The sequence below is a fragment of the Geotrypetes seraphini genome, chromosome 2 (genome assembly GCF_902459505.1).
Source record: "Geotrypetes seraphini chromosome 2, aGeoSer1.1, whole genome shotgun sequence".
NCBI lineage: Eukaryota > Metazoa > Chordata > Amphibia > Gymnophiona > Dermophiidae > Geotrypetes > Geotrypetes seraphini.
Genome location: NC_047085.1, coordinates 229,008,154 through 229,028,434, shown reverse-complemented (window position 1 = coordinate 229,028,434; position 20,281 = coordinate 229,008,154). Strand labels below are relative to the sequence as shown.

Genomic DNA, 20,281 nt, shown 5'->3' with positions numbered 1-20,281 from the left:
GAACCTGAGATATTTGCGAAAATTTGGATGAATAGGAATGTGAGTATAAGCCTCTTTGAGATCCAGTGAGCACATCCAATCCCCTTGATCCATGAGGGAGTACAGGATCGGGAGAGAAAGCATGCAAAATTTTTCTTTGACTAGAAATTTGTTGAGAGCTCGTAGATCCAGAATGGGTCGCAAATCCCCCGTCTTCTTTGGAACCAGGAAATATCTGGAATAAAACCCCTGGTTGTGTTCGGGAGGAGGAATTTCCTCCACTGCTCGAAGGTGAAGAAGAGCTCGAGCCTCCCGAAGAAGAAGAGGAAGTTGCGAGGAACTGGAAAGACACTCTCTTGGAGGGTGATCTGGAGGCACCTGAAGCAGGCGCAGAGAGTATCCCTCTCGGATGATCGTAAGGACCCAAAGGTCCGATGTAATGGTTTCCCAGACAGATGAAAAAAGGGAAAGGCGACCTCCGATGGGTAGGGAGGAATTTGGATGCAAAGAGGTTGGAATGCTCATCACTGGACCGTCAAAAAGACGGAGCTGTTTTGGTTGGAGCAGGTGTCTGAGGCTTTTGAGGACGTTGTTGTTGTGGCCGCCTAGGTGGAGGCCTAGAAAAAGCCGGTGTGGACTTCATGGGGTAACGACGAGCTGGAGGTCTGTAAGCTCTAGTCACAGAAGGTTTTGGTTTCGGACGAAGCAGAGAGGCGAAGGAACGCTCATGCTCAGAAAGCCTTTTAGTAGCTGCTTCAATAGAGTCATCAAAGAGCTCAGAACCTTGACACGGCAGGTTTGCTAAACGATCTTGTAAATTGGGATCCATATCTACAATCCTGAGCCATGCAAGACGTCTCATAGCCACTGCAAATGCCGAGACTCTGGAGGATAGCTCAAAAGCATCGTAAGATGCCTGCAACATGAATAGACGTAACTGAGACAGAGATTGAATAATGTTTTTATATTCAGAAAGGCGTTCTTTGGGCCAGTCTGGGCAAAATGATGACAACTGCTTCAAAAAATGATTAAAATATGAAGTAAAGACATAGTTATAATTCAAAATTCTATTTGTCATCATAGAATTTTGATAAAGTCTGCGCCCAAACTTGTCCATAGTTCGCCCTTCGCGTCCTGGTGGAACTGTTGCAGACACCTTAGATGGGTGAGCCTTCTTCAGGGAAGATTCCACCACTAGGGATTGATGAGAAAGTTGAGATTTCTCAAACCCTTTACATGGAACAGTACGATACCTAGACTCCAGCTTCGATGGAATAGCTGTCACAGAATAAGGAGTCTCCATGTTACGTAGAAACGTCTGCTTCAGCACCGGTGTCATGGGTAGACGTAAAGTCTCCTTAGGAGGATGAGAAAGTTCCATATCCGCCAGGTATTCAGGCGTGTATTTTGAATCGGAATGTAAATCAATATTAAGAGCCTGCCCCATGTCGAAGACAAATTTAGCAAAAGAAGCAGACTTCGAGGTCGAGGCTTCCTCAGGAGAAAGAGAACGAGAACGATGTGTCACTGAAAAAGATGGAGAAGCCTCGCGTGAATACTGAGATAGAGGCTCAGATTCAAGATGTAAAGTGATGGAAGATGTTCCACTGCCTGTCAGAGGAGGAGTGGCTGAATGTTTCCGCTTAAGGCTCCGAGTCGGAGAAGTGCGCGGAGTACGAGGCTTAGTAAGAGGAGATTTTTCTCGAGACAAATGCCTCGAAGGTGGTGTCCTCGACCTCGAATGCCTCGATGATATTGAAGAGGCAATGGTAGTATGAGCTTTAGAAGTAATATCAGAATGCTTCGAGCTCTTTGTAGAGGTAAGCTTCGAAGATCGAGACCTGTGCTTGGATCGAGGTAATGCTTGTTTAGCTCCATGTTCAGACGAGGAGTCCGACGAGGAAACCCTGGATCGAGACCTGCGACGAGGAGATCGCCGAGAGGGTGCCGATTTATGCTCAGGCTGGAGTTGCGCAGACAGAGTCGAGGCCGGTACCAACTGAGCCACTATTGAGGAAATTTGCGTGGTCAGAATTGACTTCAGCATATCCTCAAACATGGGGACGGAGACCAAAGGACTCGGAGTCACAGGAGGTCTCGTGCGTTCCAAGGAGGGCGACCTCGATCGAGAGTATTCCCTGGACTTGGAAGCACGTTTTGAAGGTCTGGAAGACGGAGTCAAACCTGGGGCCCCAGGCTGAATGGAGGTAGACTCTGTCGGCTTCTTAGAGATGGTACCTGAAAAGGAAGCAGGAGACTTACCCCCCAATCCAGGCTTCGAGGACATCGTCGAGGCCTTCGAGGCCGAGGACCCGGAGGTCTTCGAGGCCGAGGCCTGTCGAGGAGGCGAGGTCGAGGTTTTAGTACTCGAGGTTGGACCCGGAGTCGAGGATTTTACAGATGCCTCGACCGAGGCCACAGCTTTTTCAGGCTCCATACGAGGAAAAAGCTCCAAAAATCTGTCGCAGCGGCGTTTAAAAGCACGAGGTTGAAGAGTGAGGCAGCGAATACAATCTTCGGGGCGATGAGTCGACCCGAGACAGATCATACACCGACTATGTGGATCAGTGATGGAAATAGTTCTACCGCACTGATAACACCTTTTAAACCCGGTAACAGGCCGGGACATAGATAGGACAAAGTCCGTGTCGAGAACGGAGAAGAGAGGCCTAGGCCTCAATCTTCCAACCCGACGCTAAAGAAAAACAAAAAGATGTCTCTTTTTTTTTTTTTTTTTTTTTAGAAATAAAATAGAATTAGAAATAGAATTAGAATTACAAACACAGCGACCGAAAACAATAAAGAGTACTCAGCCGCGGTGAAGAGAAGGCACAACGCTACGGGAACCAAGTCGACAAGTCTTCTCGGCTCCGCGGAAAACGTTGAACTGAGGATCCTCTCAGGAGATGCGCCCCCTAGTTTGGGCGGGAAGGCACGCGCGCATGCGCGATGCAGCAATCGAAAGCTCGAGATCTTCAAGCAAGATGCTTTCGAGGCTGTCCGCTGCGGGGCTCCGTCGGTGACGTCACCCATGTGTGGGAATATGCTGCCTGCTTGTCCTGGGATAAAAGTAAGTTACAAATAAATAAATAAAAAAAAATTACTACAACTGATCCAGTGACGATTTGGAGCATAAAGCCACACACTATGAGAATGATTTGAGTGTGTGGTGGCCCCCGATGAGGATCTGAAAGGCTGATACAGTAATAAGGAGCATAATAAATGCTGATTACATCACGCATTTCTAGCAGTGTTTTGGATACTGCCCTTATTTAAAAATTTTCCATCTAAGAACTAGTGGCCACAAGCCAATTACAAAAATATACGGTATACATATTTATTTCTTAATATTGGTGTTTGGGATAAAAATTGGAAAAAAAACAGATATATACAAAAACTTCTTTGAACAAAATAAAGATTAAAAATCAAATGATACATAATGTGAAGGTTTTTGATCCATGAAAGATATCTACCACCACTTCATTACCATTGGAGAACAATACATGTTCCATGGTGTGGTATTCTGAGATCTTTTCCTTCACTTAGGCATGTGAGCAATTGAGTTGACTTTGAGGATCTCACCTTGTTCATAAGCCAGGGCTGAACTACTTCAGTGCTAGTTGGATGGCTCAGAGCTCCAGCCCATTGAGGGGCTAACAGAGTTGAGATGCAGGCTACCGCCCCTGAACTAGACAGTCTTCATGACATGGTCCCCAGCCCGAGGCTGGCATCCATTATCAGCAAGGTCCAAGAGTCAATGCAAAGAGGCATTCCAGAGGTCAACGACTGTGGGATGTACCCACCAGGCCATGCTGCAGCAGGCAGCTGAACTCCAGAGGCAGGAGAGCTGTGCGAGGCGCTGGGAGAAGGGAGAAGCGCCCGCACAGGCAAGGAAGACTTCGGGGCAGCGGCGAGTTAGCTCCGCCCACCCCACCGCATCAGTAGCGTGCGCCCGGGCTCCATAAAAGGAGGCGAGCCAACAGGCGCTGCTACAGACTTACTTTTGTTTCTTTTGCAGCACGAGGCAGGAGAAGGGGAGCAGAGAGGCAGGAGAGCTGTGCGAGGCGCTGGGAGAAGGGAGAAGCGCCCGCACAGGCAAGGAAGACTTCGGGGCAGCGGCGAGTTAGCTCCGCCCACCCCACCGCATCAGTAGCGTGCGCCCGGGCTCCATAAAAGGAGGCGAGCCAACGGGCGCTGCTACAGACTTACTTTTGTTTCTTTTGCAGCACGAGGCAGGAGAAGGGGAGCAGAGAGGCAGGAGAGCTGTGCGAGGCGCTGGGAGAAGGGAGAAGCGCCCGCACAGGCAAGGAAGACTTCGGGGCAGCGGCGAGTTAGCTCCGCCCACCCCACCGCATCAGTAGCGTGCGCCCAGGCTCCATAAAAGGGGGCGAGCCAACGGCGCACAGCCGTTTGGCGCGCGGCGAAGGCGAGCGGCAAAGGCGCTCGCCTTAGCGAGAGCGCCTTTGCGAAGGGCCTCAAGAAGGGCCTCTAAGCAGAGCCCTTCCACATTCATCCAGATACACTCCTCTCTTCTCTAAACAGAGCATTTCCACATTCAGCCAGAAACACTCCTCACTTCCCACACAAAAAAAAAAAACAGATACTCTCCTTTATCACACGCAAGCAAGCACACAGGCAAACACAATCTTTCCTTGACTCACATTTGTTTTCTCTTTTTCTTTTTCTTTCGGACCTCATTAAAATGAAAAAAGAAACATTTATCAACTACAAACATCTTGGGAAAAGGGAGGCAAAAGAAGACTATCTGGCCAGATCTAAGGCTGTCAAAAAGGCAGTCAGGGAAGCCAAACTTCAAACAGAGGAAGATCTAGCACGGAACATTAAAAAAGGGGACAAATTCTTCTTTAGGTACATTAGCGACAGGAAGAGAAACAAAAATGGAATAGAACGCCTTAGGCAATCAGATGGAAACTACGCAGAATCTGATACTACCAAGGCAGAACTGCTAAACGAATACTTCTGCTCAGTATTCACCTGTGAAGCACCGGGAGATGGTCCACAACTACAAATAAGAGACAGCCAAAATGACCTGTTTCGTGATTACGAGTTTACACCTAGTAGCGTCTACCACGAACTTTCAAGACTCAAAGTAGACAAAGCCATGGGGCCAGACAATCTACACCCCAGGGTACTCAGAGAGCTGAGTGAAGTTCTGGCTGAACCACTATCCGTACTCTTCAACCTTTCCATGCACAAGGGAAAAGTACCCCTAGACTGGAAAACAGCTAACGTAATTCCACTCCACAAAAAGGGCTGCAGAACAGAGACAGGAAATTACAGACCGGTGAGTCTTACATCCATAGTGTGCAAACTCATGGAAACACTGATCAAACAGGAACTTGACAAAATTCTAGACGAAGAAAATTTACGTGATCCACATCAACACGGATTTACCAGGGGAAGGTCCTGCCAATCTAATCTGATTGACTTCTTTGGTTGGGTGACCAGTCATCTGGATGCCGGTGAGTCCCTTGACGTGATATATTTGGACTTCAGCAAAGCTTTTGATAGCGTTCCACACCGCAGGCTGTTGAACAAACTAAAATCGATGGGATTGGGGGATACATTCACTACATGGGTAAGGGATTGGCTAGATGGTAGGCTTCAAAGGGTGATGGTAAACGGTACCCCCTCGAAAACGTCAGCAGTGATGAGTGGAGTACCTCAAGGCTCCGTCTTGGGGCCGATTCTATTCAATTTATTCATAGGAGACTTGACCCAAGGACTTAGAGGAAAAGTATCACTGTTTTGATGCCAAACTATGCAACATAGTTGGCAAAAGCAGTGTGCCTGACTTTATGACGCAGGACCTAAGACAGCTTGAACAGTGGTCATCCACTTGGCAGCTAGGCTTCAATGCTAAAAAATGTAAAGTAATGCACCTAGGGAAAAAAATCCACACAGAACTTACACACTAAATGGTGAAACCTTGTCCAGGACCACGGTGGAACGTGATTTAGGAGTGATCATTAGCGATGATATGAAGGCTGCCAATCAAGTAGAGAAGGCTTCGTCTAAGGCAAGACAAATGATGGGCTGTATCCGTAGGGGTTTTGTCAGCAGAAAACCTGAGGTCATAATGCCACTGTACAGATCCATGGTGAGACCTCATCTCGAGTATTGTGTTCAATTCTGGAGACCACACTACCGAAAAGATGTGTTGAGAATTGAGTCGGTTCAGCGAATGGCTACCAGAATGGTCTTGGGGCTCAGGGATCTCACGTATGAAGAAAGGTTAAAGAAACTGCGGATGTACTCGCTGGAGGAGCGAAGAGACATAGGGGACATGATTGAGACCTTTAAGTATATTACTGGGCGTATAGAGGTGAAAGATGATATCTTCAGTCTTACAGGACCCTCGGTAACCAGAGGACACTCGCTGAAAATCAGGGGAGGGAAATTTCGGGGTGATGCTAGGAAGTACTTCTTCACCGAAAGGGTGGTCGATCATTGGAACGAGCTGCCTCAGCGGGTGATTGAGGCCAACAGCGTGTTAGATTTCAAGAGAAAATGGGATATTCATGTGGGATCTCTAGGAGAGTAAGAATCAGGGAGCGGGTCATTGATATGGGCAGACTCGATGGGCTATGGCCCTTTTCTGCCGTCAATTTCTATGTTTCTATGTTTCTAGAACATGCAGCATCTCCCTGTGGGAACAAGCAAGACAGAAGGGAGTGTTGTAGGGGATGCCATTTGCACTCTTGCCCAAGGCACCACTTCTATCGTGACAGTCAAACCCAGAACTTGAAGATAGTCTCAGGCCAGCGAACTTTGTTGCGCCAGGAGAGCCTAAATTTGGTCCCAAAGCTTCTATTTGTGTGCCTCTGGAAGAAACACTCAGCCCTTCCCAGAATCAGACACCCAGGTATTCCAGCAAATAAACCGACTGCAATTGACTCTTTTTCAAGTTGACAATCCAGCCTAGACTGTGAAGGGTCATCATGATGGCCTGGACAGCTCTCTCCGTTTCCTCCCTCGAGGAGGCTTTGATGAGCCAGTGGTCCAAGTAAGGGCAGACAAGCCAACCCATTCTGTGGAGGTGGGCACCTTGAAGGTTCATGGGGCTGTGGGCAAGACTGAAGGGCAGAGCCTTGAACTGAAAATGCTGTTCTAGGGCATGAAAAAGGAAAGCGGCTGTGATCCATAAAAATAGAGATATGTAGATACACCTAAGTCAATTCCAAAGCTGCCAGGAACTCCCCTGGCAATGGCCAACCAAAGCGTCATCATACAAAGACGAGGCACTTTTGAGAGCCTTGTTGATATACTTGAGATCCAGATTGGCCTCCAATCCTTAGAGCCTTTCTTGGGCATGACAAAGTATAAGGAATATCTGCGTCTAGAACCCGTTCAATTGCCTGAATGTTGAACAATCTGTTTAGGGTCACCTGGACATAGGCAGCTCTTTCCAGTTGGCCCGCTGGGGAGTCCACGAACCAGGCAGAGAGGGAGAGGGTGAACTCCAAATTTTAGCCATCCTTGATATCATCTAGCACCCATTGGGCGGTCATAGCAGCTTCCCATACCTCCAGGAAATCCTACAGCCTGCCTCCAATTTTGCACGAAAGGACTGGAAGCCTAGCATCACTGGGATTTCTTGGGCTTTCTCCCCCCCCTCACTGGAGAAGTGGGGGGGGGGGATCCTGGGACTTTCTATGCCCGATGAACCTCCGTTGTGGGCTCTGAAAGGATCTCTGGGAAGAGGATCCAGAGAATAGGTGCAAACAGTGTGAGCCTCAAAACGACCCATGGGTTTGCCCTTTCGCAGCCCATGGCCTGCTGTCCGGAAGTGATTTTGGACTGTGGTCCTGGATGCTAGCCATGAGATCATCCAACCCCTAGCCGAATAGCATATTGCGCCTGAAAGGAAGCCTGCCGAGACTGGCTTTGGGCGTGGCATCCCCAGCCCAATGTTTGATCCACAAAACCCGCAGGCAGACACAGAATAAGCAGAGACCTTGCCCACTACCTTAACCTACAGAGCATCAGCCACATAATCAACTCCCACCAGCAACAGCTGAGATGGTGGTTCTGAAGTTGCTGCACCTGGATCACGCAGTTTAGAATGGCATGCTTGAGCAACAAAAGGAGGCTGCTGTAGCAGCCTTAACCACCTGAGTCATGGCCTCAATTTGCATTTTGAGCAGCCTGTCCAGCCTATGATCCTGTTGATCCTCGAGCACCATGCCTCCCTCTGTGGGTAGGGACATGCACTTTGTCACCTGAGCCACTAAAGTGTCTGCTTTGGGTATGGCAAACATCTGCTGGAACTCTTGGTCCATAGGATATAACTTGGACGTTGCTTTTGCCATCACAAAAAAGGAGTCCTCAGGGTTCTCCCATGGCTCACAAATCAGGATCTTTATATCCAGATGCCATGGAAAGGCAGTAGGCTGAGAGTGGATTTTGCTAAGCAGAGAACATTGGGTAACTGGATGAGGAGTGATCAATTTTGAGCTCCTTCAGAGACTCAATAATAAGGTCCATCAGAGCAGCAGACTTGAACAGTCTACAAATAGAGGGGTCCTCACTTTGGTCCGCAGCAGCACTTAAGTCCCTGATCCACCTCATACAGCACCACATCGTCCTTGCCAGATGCTTCACTCTGGGAAAGAGGAAACACATCTAGGCCATCCTCCTCAGTGATCCCATCCAACCAACTGCTGGAATCCAAGGGAGAACAGGTCATAGAAACATATATAGAACATAGGTCGTTTAAGAAGAACAGACGTGGGATCATAGGAAGCCTGCGCGGCCTGTCACTCTCCAGCTAACCCAGAAGATGCACTAGTGCCACCAACATAGGCTTGCCAGAGCAAGTTCACAGAGTCAAGCATGAAGGGCATAGAGGACAGAGCTCCCTTCAAGAGGAGGGTATAGAGCGCTTTCTTTTCTATTTGGGGTAATCAGCGCCCTTACTAGGCACTGGCGCCGCACTCAGGGACTCCAAGAGAATAAAATTGTTCCCCCCAATTCTCCCAACAATCTCTTGGCAGCCTTAATGAAATAGACAGAGGCAAAACCTGAGGTTCACTCCTCCCCTTCATGCAAGGCGGAACATGCAGCACAAGGGCACTCTTCTCGTGCCTAACCGAAATAAACTTCATATAAATTCATGATGCTAGAGTCTGAAGACTCCATCCCTGGTGGTTAGAATAAAAAAAAGAGGCTTTTTAAGAAAATTTGAGAACTTAGAATTCAAAATCGGGAAAATCCAAGATGGCCACCGCCAGGATTTCTCCTGTTGAACAGCTATAACTCCAACAGAGGCAACCAAAACAGCAATTTTAGGATTTTACGGTGAGGGAACAAGGCTACATCAAAATATGCCCACAAAAATAAATTCAGACACCCTCTCCCAACCACCCTGTGGGCTGTGATAATTCTACTCAAAAGACCACACACTGGGAAGGAATGCTACAGCCTGCTTCCGCTCCTCTAAGGGTATCAGGAGAACAGAGAGGACCTCTGCCACCAAGAAAATTGCCTCTTCTGAATCTTCAGCTGACAGTCGGACCACTGCCAGACTAAGCTTCAATCCTGAGACCAGGATCCAAACGCCATGAGGATAGGGGAAGTACGTGCAGCAGACACTGTGTGCACTCTGAAGAAATGCAATTGGTGTCCATACAGCCTGTTCTAGCACTCCTGATCATTTCAAGGAGCGATCATATAAGGGAAAAGCCAAAGCTCTATAGTTCAAGCAGGCTAGCTGAGCAAGTCCCTGCAGGATCCACCTGTTAGCTGCAGACCAAAGTCTGCTCCTCTCAAGGTGGCTAGGCAGGTCACCGGAGCTTTACTGGAACATGAAGTCCTGCGCAAAAACTGCAAGAAACAAAAAAGAAGACCGAACAGATCAAAGTTGTTCCTGTAGGCTCACTTGCATAAGAAATAACTGACTAAATAAAAATATTAAAAAAAAAAAAAGAAATAACTGACTGGGGGCAGCAGAGAGAAGGAGGTGTGCTTTAAACAGTGATCAGTATCTCCTACAATGGACTTTAAAGAGCAGGTGAAGACCCTTGGTTCAGCATATCATCCCTACTACACTGGAAAAAAATCAGTTTTTGATTTTAAAAAAAGAAAAAAAAAAAAAAAAAATGGAGCACACACAAACAGTTGAGAAGGCAAGGAGGTGTAGGTGGATGGTGACCCACCAGAACAATTCACAAGCCTCACCAAGTGGATGCTAAAAAGCATGACTAGGGGGGGTCAACCTAGTCCATTCTGGGGCCCTGATGCACAAAATGTTTTTAACTTACTTGCAAAAAAAAAACTCTCCCGACAATGCACAAAAGGAGTTCTCCTTGGCTGCTACCGATCATAGCAGCCACCGAGTATCCTATGCTAATGAATTACAAGGAGCTCATTAGGATTCTAATGAGCACTCTGTGTAATGTACAGCAAGGAAATACATTGTTTCCCATGTAAACTTCCCTGGAAGGGTCTGAGCTGTCAGTCTTATTTTCAAGTCAGTGCCTGAGTACGAGTGGCTCAGGCATCGACAAGAAAGTAAGACTAGGATAGCCGACCCTGCCAATATGTTTGCACTGATCGGTGGACAGGGAAGAGCAGCAAAAACATTAGACAGGAAGGATAGGGAGGAGCAGGCACAGTTCCTCCCTCTTTTAACGACATTGCTCCACATGAATAGCATGCATATAATTTGCATGCTATTCGTACTGAGCATCAGCTGTTTGGAGTGGGGGGGGGAGAACACACTCCTGCCACTGTATTTTTTACATGTGTCAAATTTGTCTACTTCATTATCAGTGACCAACTAGAGATTTCTCTCATGAATTCCTTCCTCATCCCCATTTTCCCCAATTTGTGCTATGCTGAATTTAGTTTTCCTTCTCCCTTGTGTCTCATCATTCCGCAACCCCCTAAAACACACACACGTTTTTTTTTAAACTTTGTAAACCACTTAGATCAGTGTTTTTCAACACATGGCACTGGCCAACGACGATGATATTGGCTTGCCTGCCCCTTCCAAAACCACTGGGGATTCCTTCCTGCCCACCCCCCTTTACTGAACCTGCCACCAGGGATCCCTCCTTGCAGCCCGCCACCAAATCTGATGCACAAGGCTTCCACCCCCCCCCCCCAATGTCAGAGCTTATATCGAAGGAAAGCATTCCAGGTCAGCAGGGGGTCCCAGTTACCTCCTACCCAGAAACCTTCTCTCCAGAGGGAAGGCTTATGGGTCAGCCTTGTGCGTGTGAACCACTGCCTGTGCGACCCTGCAAGTGCCGCTGAAGGCAAAAGGAGAAGCCCAGTTGGAGGCTCTGAAAGAAGCAAGTGTGTCAAGCAAGTAAGGAAGAGAGGTGACATGATAAGGGACAAAGGCTGGAAGGCAGGGGGTCATGAACTCGGGCCACAGAAGGAAGGGAGGGGGCACTAACTTGGGACATAGGAGGGAGGGAATAGAAAGGGAAAATTGTTGAGCATGAGTGGGTGCATGAGAGAAAGGAAAAAAAGATGGCGCACATGGGGAAAGGAAGAAAGGAAAATTGTTGGGCATAGGGCAATAGAAGGATGAGAGAGAGAAATGTTGGATATGGTGGTGGAGAGGGAACAGACTGAAGGGATGCAAGGGGGAGGATGTGGCATGTGCTGGAGAGGGAAGGAGAAATGGGCATGGGACTGGTGGGCAGTGGTGAAAAATGATGCACATGATACGGGAGAAAAGATAAAGATGTTGGCTAGGGAAGGGAATGAGTTCCAGAGGAGAGGAAGCATGCAGGAGCAGAAAGAAAGGAATGTTGGACGCACAGTCAGAAGGAAGTGCAACAAGAGTAATAAAATCACCAGACAACAAAAGTAGGAAAAATCAATGATTTTATTTTCAATGATTTTATTATCAATGATTTTATTTTCAATTTAGTGATCAAGATATCAGTTTTGAGAATTTATATCTGCTTTCTATGTTTTGCACTATATTTGTCTATTTTTCTATAGTTGTTACTGAGGTGACATTGCATATTTTAGTCATCTGTCTTGACCTCTTTGGGGAGGAAAAAAAAAAAAGATATATATAAATGATAATTAACTTTTTCTCTGCATAGTGTGCTTTATGGGGTTTTTAATTTTGTGGTTACCATAATGTATTAATAAGATTATATTGTGTGTATATAAAAAAATGGATGGAAAAAATTGCATTACAATTACGGGGGTGGGGTCTGGGATAGAGCTTGGGAGGGGGGTACTAGATTGATATTTGTTAGACTTAGGGGGTACTTAGCTTGAAGATGTTGAGAAACACTGGCTTAGATATACTGCCTATTCAGTAACAATATTGTTCATCAAGAATAACAGCAGGTGCAATTCTATCCATTGGCCCACTCCCGGTAGCTGTTGACACATAATCACAGCCATTGCACTAAAGACATGCACTACTCAACCATGAGCCAGAGGGAACAAATGAAGAAAAGGCCAGACGAACAAACTCACGCTCTAGAAATTTTATGTAGCACTCAACCTCAGACATTATCCTATAATTTTATTGGAATGGCAGTTTTATGTGTGAACTACTAAACCAGGGGTGCCCAAAAGGTCGATCGCGATCGACCGGTAGATCGCGTTGCCTTCGCATTCTACTTGCTTCCCAAGAACCAGATGGACCCGAAACATCCTGGCGGATCTCGCGCGCCCAGCAGCTCTACTCACTACCTGCACGGAACGGCGCTAGTCACTCGGTCAGCCTCCTTCCCCCCCTACCTCTCAGAGATTCCCAGGCCAGCCCTGGAGCTTTCTCCTCTGCCACAGGCCGCCCCACCGGAAGAAGGAAGTCGCGTCAAGTGGGGGGGGGGGGACTGGGGAGCAGGAAGCGGCAAAGAGCGTGAGCACCCTCGGAGACGGCGGTGCGGAGGGTAAAAGCGGGAGGAAGGAAGGATTCGGGGGGGGGGGCGGGGAGAGAACTGATCAAACGCCTCTTTGCTTCATTGATGTCTCCAGGGGGGACCGTCCTTGGAAATACATGGAGGAAACTCCCGTTCTGTGCAGCAGTTTGTGAAAGGTAGTGTTTGTGGCTCCTAGGGGGAGGAGGAGGGGAGGTGGTGGTTTGGAGGCCTGTTCCCCGATGGCAGTGGCTTGGGAGCAGGCAGGGAGACAGAAAGAAAGAGGAGCAGGGAGACAAAGAAAGAAAGAAAGGGGAGGGGTCAGGGAGAGTGGAAGAAAAAGTTGGTGGAGGGAATGAGGTCCTGAAGCATACAGCAGGCTGAAAGAAGGGAAGAAATATTGGATGCACAGTCAGAAGAATAAAGTGGAACCAGAGATTCATGAAATCACCAGACAACAAAGGTAGGAAAAATGATTTTATTTTCAATTTAGTGATCCAAATGTGTCCATTTTGAGAGTTTATATCTGCTGTCTATATTTTGTACTATGGCCCCCTTTTACTAAAGCGCGATAGCGGTTTTTAGCATGGGGAGCCTATGAGTGTTGAGAGCAGCGCGATGCATTCAGCGCAGCTCCCTGCGCTAAAAACCGCTATCGTGCTTTAGTAAAAAGGTATGGGATATATTTATCTATTTTTGTATAATTGTTTTCTGAGGTGACATTGCATAAAGTCATCTGCCTTGACCTCTTTGAAAAAACCTCAGAATATAAATGATAATTAACATTTTCTCTGCGTACAGTGTGCTTTGTGTTTTTTTAAATTTTATTGTTGGTAGATCATTTTGACTTGGTCATTTTAAAAGTAGCTCGCAAGCCCAAAAAGTCTGGGCATCCCTGTACTAAACCATATAAGATGAAAAAGTGCATTAGAAGAATAGAGGGGCTAGAAAGAGTGGATGCAAGAACATAATTGCCATATTGGGACAGACCAAGGTCCATCAAACACAGTATCCCGTTTCCAACAGTGGCCAACTCAGGTCATAAGTACCTGGCAAGAACCCAAAGAGTAAAACATTTTACATTGCTTATCCTAGGAATAAAGCAGTGGAGCTCCCCCAAGCCATTTCAATACTGGCTTATGGACTTTTGTTTTAGGAAGTTATCCAAATCGTTTTTAAGTCCTGTTAAGCCAACTAATTTCACCAAATGCTCCAACAAATTTTAGAGTTTAATTACACATTGAGTGAAGAAATTTTCTCCAGTTTTGTTTTACATCTACTAATTACCCGTATTTTTCACTCCATAAGACGCACCTGACCTTAAGACACACCCTAGATTTAAAGGAGGAAAACAAGAAAAACAGGCTCTGCACCCAACCCCATACACCCTACCAGGCTCTGCACGCTGCCCCCCTCTGGTGGTCTAGTGGTAGGCTGGGACAGGGCAGGCAGGCCGGCCTAGTGTCCCAGTGGCCAGCAGAGCAGGCCTAGTGGCAGGCAGGGCCCCCCACCCCATACCTTAATTCCTCCGGCGGTCCAGCACTGTAGGGCAGGAGCTTTCAGCCTCCTGCCCTTCCCTCCAGCTGACTCCCAAGTGGCAGAGTCAGAGTGGTGCAGAAGACAGGCATAAGCTTTTCGCTTCCTGGCTAAAAGCTCCTGCCCTACAGCGCTTGCCTGGAAGAATTAAGGTAAGGAAGATATTTACTCCATAAGACGCTCCCTTATTTCCACCCACTTTTTTTTTTTGGAAGGGGGTGCGTCTTAGAGCAAAAAATACAGTAGTAGCTTCATTGCATGCCCCCTAGTCCCTAGTATTTTTGTCAAGAGTAAACAAGTGATTCACATCTACCCTTTCCACTCCCCTTCAAGCTGAAGAGCCCTAGCTGTTTTAGTCTTTCCTCATAGGAAGTTGTCCCACTTATTTTTGTTGCCCTTCTCTGTACCTTTTCTAATTCCACTATATCAGTGGTCTCAAACTCAAACCCTTTGCAGGGCCACATTTTGGATTTGTAGGTACTCAGAAAAAATAGTTACTGTCTTATTAAAGAAATGACAATTTTGCATGAGGTAAAACTCTTTATCTATATATCTATATATCTATATATCTATATATATAAAATCGGAGGTATGTATGTGTGTATGTATGTGTGTGTGTGTATGTGCCGCGATCACGCAAAAACGGCTTCACCGATTTGAACGAAACTTGGTATGCAAATCCCTCACTACCTGGGGTGATATGTTCTGGGGGTCTCGCGGCCCACCTGCACACGTGGGCGGAGCTACAAACAGAAAATCAGATTTCACCCATTCATGTCAATGGAAAAAATGTAAAAAGCTGCCATTCTCACAGTAATTCAAAAACGGCTTGACCGATTTGAACGATACTTGGTATGCAGATCCCTCACTACCTGGTGTGATATGTTCTGGGGGTCTCGCGGCCCACCTGCACACGTGGGCGGAGCTACAAACAGAAAATCAGATTTCACCCATTCATGTCAATGGAAAGGATGTAAAAAGCTGCCATTCTCACAGTAATTCCAACTATAAAACACTTTATATGACACTATAACCACTAGGGACATCTTTTCTATTCTACCACGGACACCATACATATAGAGTTTGTATTTTCTTTTTCTTTTTTAAATTGAAAAGCTTTTATTGAAAAACACTCCAAATAATACATAACAATTGCACATGAAATGCAAGAACAAAAATACATAAAGCTGAATACCACACTCCAAAATAGCACACAGAATTAAAATCAACAGCATAGACATGTGCAAGTCCTACAAACTAATAAAAACAGTCTAGAATACCCACCAAAGCACAGCCAATATCCCCCCTCCCACCCCCTAGGGACAAAACACAATACCTACAGCTCTCAATATGGTTGAGAGATAGTCAATTCCAAACAGATACCCAAGATTGAAAAGGAATATGGTTACAAGATCCCCTCAAGCATCGCCCATCTATTCCAACCCCAAGACTAACTCAAAGCCCCTGACCACCCCTACCACAGACCCCCACAGAAGCCCGAAAATTGCGCCACACATGAGCATAGCCATGTAGTTTACCATGCCGCAAGGCCGTTAAATGATAAAGGTTCTGCCAATTAAGCAAACGTTGCTCCACCAGGGCCCACATGGGAGAGAGCGCCTAATTCCACAAAGAGGCAATGGCCAATCGAGCAGCAGTGAATGCCAACTTACAAAACAAAGAGTCACCCCCAGCCAGTTCCAATTGATGCCAAAACAACAAGGCATGTCGCCAATCGGCCGGTATCTGGACATCTAAGATCCGGGACACCCGATCAAAGACCTCAGTCCAGAATCCACACACCTAGAGTTTGTATTTTCTAACTGTGTTTGTAACTGTTTCCTTCATGCACCCCAGTTCATAATGTTATTACATTACATGAGTACTCACATATGCTGAACTAGGCACACAGGTTCCATTCTGAACCGGGAAAAAACTGCATGGAGTTTCTTTTCAACCTAAGTTTCCACATATTGATTTGTTTAAATCAATACTGAAACTTTTGGATGCCACTTATTCCAACAGATCTTCCTTTTCAGTTTAAGAGATTGCTAATTCCAGTGAGACTTGCATTCATTCACCACTATAAAGTATCTTTATTTGAATCCATTTACAGTGTTATTGCTATAATTAAATACCCGTGCAACGCCGGGGCATCAGCTAGTAGTTTATAAATCTTTCCTTTTGGCTAAGTCTTAATAATAATATTGTAATTTATAGTTAGAGGCATATGATCAAAAAACTGTTTTATTTTACTTTTGTGATTATGATACATATACCAAGGGCCTCAAAATAGTACCTGGCGGGCCGCATGTTTGAGACCACTGCACTATATCTTTTTTTGAAATATGATGAGAAATGAACACAGCATCTGAGGTGCAGCAGGTACCATAGCGTGATATAAAGGTATCCTAGGCGAGCGAGTGCACACACAAGAGAATAGTGGGAAAGAAACAGAAGGAAAAATTACTGGTATGTTCTTCACTGTTAATTTTCTTTCCTTTAGACGCAGCAGATGAATCCAGAGACTAGTGGGATAGTAGACATCTACCAGCAGGTGGAGATAGAGAAACTGATTAATAGGTGATCCTATTGGCTGGCACACCTCCTGTATCTTCAGCATTGCTCCTTGCCCAAGCATCCAGAATAAATATGCTTATGTAAAAAAAATAAACAAAAAAAAACAAACTTCTTTCCCATAACAAATTTGAAAGGTAATACAGAATACAGCTATCAATAATAACAAAACTTCTGAAAGTTGGAAAAGATAAACTGACAGTCAACATTCAGGAAGGGTGGGGCTCTGGATTTATCTGCTGCGTCTAAAGGAAAGAAAACTAACAGGTAAGAATATAATTTTTCCTTCCTTAGCAACAAAAGCAGATAAATCCGGAGACTAGTGGGATATAGCAAAGCAATCCTCAATCTGGGTGGGGAAAAAATGCAGCTTCCGCAATGACCGAAGCACCAAATCAGTCTCCGCACGCGCTGCTACATTCAACCAGTAATGCTTAGAAAATGTATTCTTAGAAGACCAAGTAGCCCCACGACAAATCTCCTCCAAGGAAAGACCTCTAGACTCGGCCCAAGAAGTAGCTATCGCTCTGGTTGAATGGGCATGAAGCTCTTCTAGCAACTGCTTCCCTGCCATCAAGTAAGCGGAAGCAATGGTCTGTTTAACCCAACGAGCGGTTGAAGCTTTGGACGCTGCCATACCTTTGTTGCGTCCCACGAATAACAAAAAGAGGTGGTCTGAACAACGAAAGTTGTTAGTAACCTGTAGATAATGGAAAAGAATTCTACGCACATCTAGGAAACGACGTTTAGAGAATCGTTCCCCCACAGTCCTCCTTCCGGAAAGCAGGAAGGAAGAGACTGGTTAACATGAAAGGAAGATACCACCTTAAGAAGAAATGATGGTACCATTCCAACTGACACCCCTGAATCTGAAATGCACAAAAAAGGATCCCTGCAGGACAAAGCCTGCAACTCCGAAACCCGTCGGACTGAAGTCTTAGGTGGTTTTCTGGTGCCCGCCATAAGAGGGTTAGGTTCCCCAGTCACCTGTGGATCCACCTGACATATTTAAATCTTGCAATGCTTTAGAAATAAGAGGATAATTCTTCCCTATTAAAAAGACGGAGCGCTGTAGGATCATCCACCTCCCTACCTAGTGCTTCCTCCTAATCTGGCACTTCCCCTCCTCTGGAAGTACATCCGTGGGAGTTACTCTGCGACACTTAGCCATTTGAGACTCCACTGGAGGGAAATTAGCAGGGAGTAAAGGCAAGTTTAGATCCCTTTTATGTGCAAGCTGAGAGCTCTGCAATAAATTGTTTATATACCGCCAAAGCCAAGTTAGTTCGAGGCGGTTTACAATAAAGAAGAGCTGGACATACAGCGAAAAAACAGAAAGAAGGCTTTTGAGTGCATGACTGTTTGTATAGAGTAAGGTAACATTGTAGGGACAGTTTGCAATAAGAGTGAGTCAATAGGGAGCAGGTCGTACAGTGTGGGGTAAGTAGTGAAGGCTTTGGGAGATTTTGGTCAAAAGGAAGTCGAGGAGATTTACAAAGGAGGGTAGGTCATACAGTGTGGGAAAGCAGTGAAGACTTTAGGCATTCCTGGTCAAGAATCAGTTGAACAGGTTGGTTTTATTAGTTTTCAGAAGTTGAGGTAGGATGAGGAGTGCATCATGGTGCTGCTTAGCCAGTCGTTCTGTAGGCTTGCTTGGAAGGCCAGCGTTCTGTCAAGGCCTTATGCATCAACATTACAAACTCAGGAGTAAATGACACACAATTATCCCCTATCGGCACTGCCTGCACATTGTCATGCAATAAAACTGGCGCTGTAATGACAGCTGAAGTGCTGGCTGTCACTGAAATTTCTCCTGCCTCCGACTCGCACTAAAACAAAGCAGGCACTGCCACGATTGAAGAACTGGGCCGTGCTTAAACTGTGTGGGGAAAAAACAATCACCGAACTGGAAGTGTAATTCCTCACCCACAGCGTCTGTGCAGCCAGCCATATACAGGCCCGATGGCGTTTGCCACTTCCCACAGCACAAACACCTTTTCACTGCCTCTGCAGCCATGCCGAAGAAGAGAACGCGTGAAGCCCACACAAACAGCTGATGAAAATAAACAAACTCGCGAAACTGACAGAAACCGGCAAACACAGCTGACAGAATACCTAACCCGCAGAAACTGACAGAAACCGGCACATATACCAAACAAACTAAAAATTAAAATTGCTCTTACCAAAACTGACTGGTAGTTGTAGATTGTAGACTGTCAGCAAAGCCCAGTCCATCTATAACAATGTTGTTCTTCTTTACTTTTTTTAATGGGGAAAGAAGAAAAAATGAGAGAATAACTAATACCCCTCAAACCATCTGAGGGGAGGGTTAGGTAGGACCTGCGGGGGCCAGGTGTAACCTCTAAAGCCGGCACCATTCAGCCGAACACCCCTGTCTCACTGAAGGAAATTGCCAACAGGAGAAAGTTAATTGTCCTATGGACAATTAACTAGTTGAATAGCAACCATCACCTGCTGGGAGATACAGGAGGCGTGCCAGGCAATAGGACCACCTGTTAATCAGTTTCTCTATCTCCACATGCTGGTAGATGTCTGCTATCCCACTAGACTCTGGATTAATCTGCTGCTGTTGCTAAGGAAATGTTGAATATGGCAGTGGAAGGGAAGGTATAGAGATGGAAGATGGATGGTGAGCATGGAGAAAATGTCAACTGGGCAGGAGACCCTGGCGAGCAAGTTAACAAAAGAAACAGAAACCAGAGCCTGGGCCAACATGATTTGAATAATAAAATGACCAGACAACAAAAATGTAGAAAAATAATTTTATTTTTTGTGATTACAATATGTCAGATTTGAAATGTATATCCTGCTAGAGCTGGTGTTAAGACAGTGAGCATGAGCTAGGATCTAAGAGATTAAAAAAAAAAAAAAAAAAAAGTCGTGGGTAAAGAGTCTACAAAATAAACCCACCAAGACATTTGAATCGAAACACCTGATTGGGTGAGAAAAGTGAATCGAAAAATCAATTCAATAGGCCAAATTGAAAAATTTTTCCTTGATTCAGGCAGCACAATTTAGCTACATGTTAGATAAGGAGAAAAATAATTTTCCAACCAGAGAAAGCAAGATTACTGCAATTCAGAGCAGTCTAAAAGCTGGTGATGTACTAGGAGGGCATCAGGATTGGTAGGACTGAAGAGGAAAGAAAATTATAAAGATCTAAAATTTCTACTTCCATGTCTGTGCTCTCCCGCATTTTTCCTCGCGGCTTACCTCTTTCAAGTTTCTTGCAGACTTTTCTTCTTGTTTTCGCTCTAGTGAATATGCCGCACACTAAGAGGAAGGGGTTTGTGAGGGCTGCGACGACG

The 20,281-nt window shown here is 45.9% G+C and overlaps 1 protein-coding gene across 2 annotated transcripts in view; it reads right to left on the bottom strand.

Annotated features, from left to right (window-relative positions):
• MYH9 (myosin heavy chain 9) overlaps positions 1–20,281 on the bottom strand; it is an 807,001-nt gene that overhangs the window by 777,798 nt on the left and 8,922 nt on the right. The window lies entirely within an intron of this gene.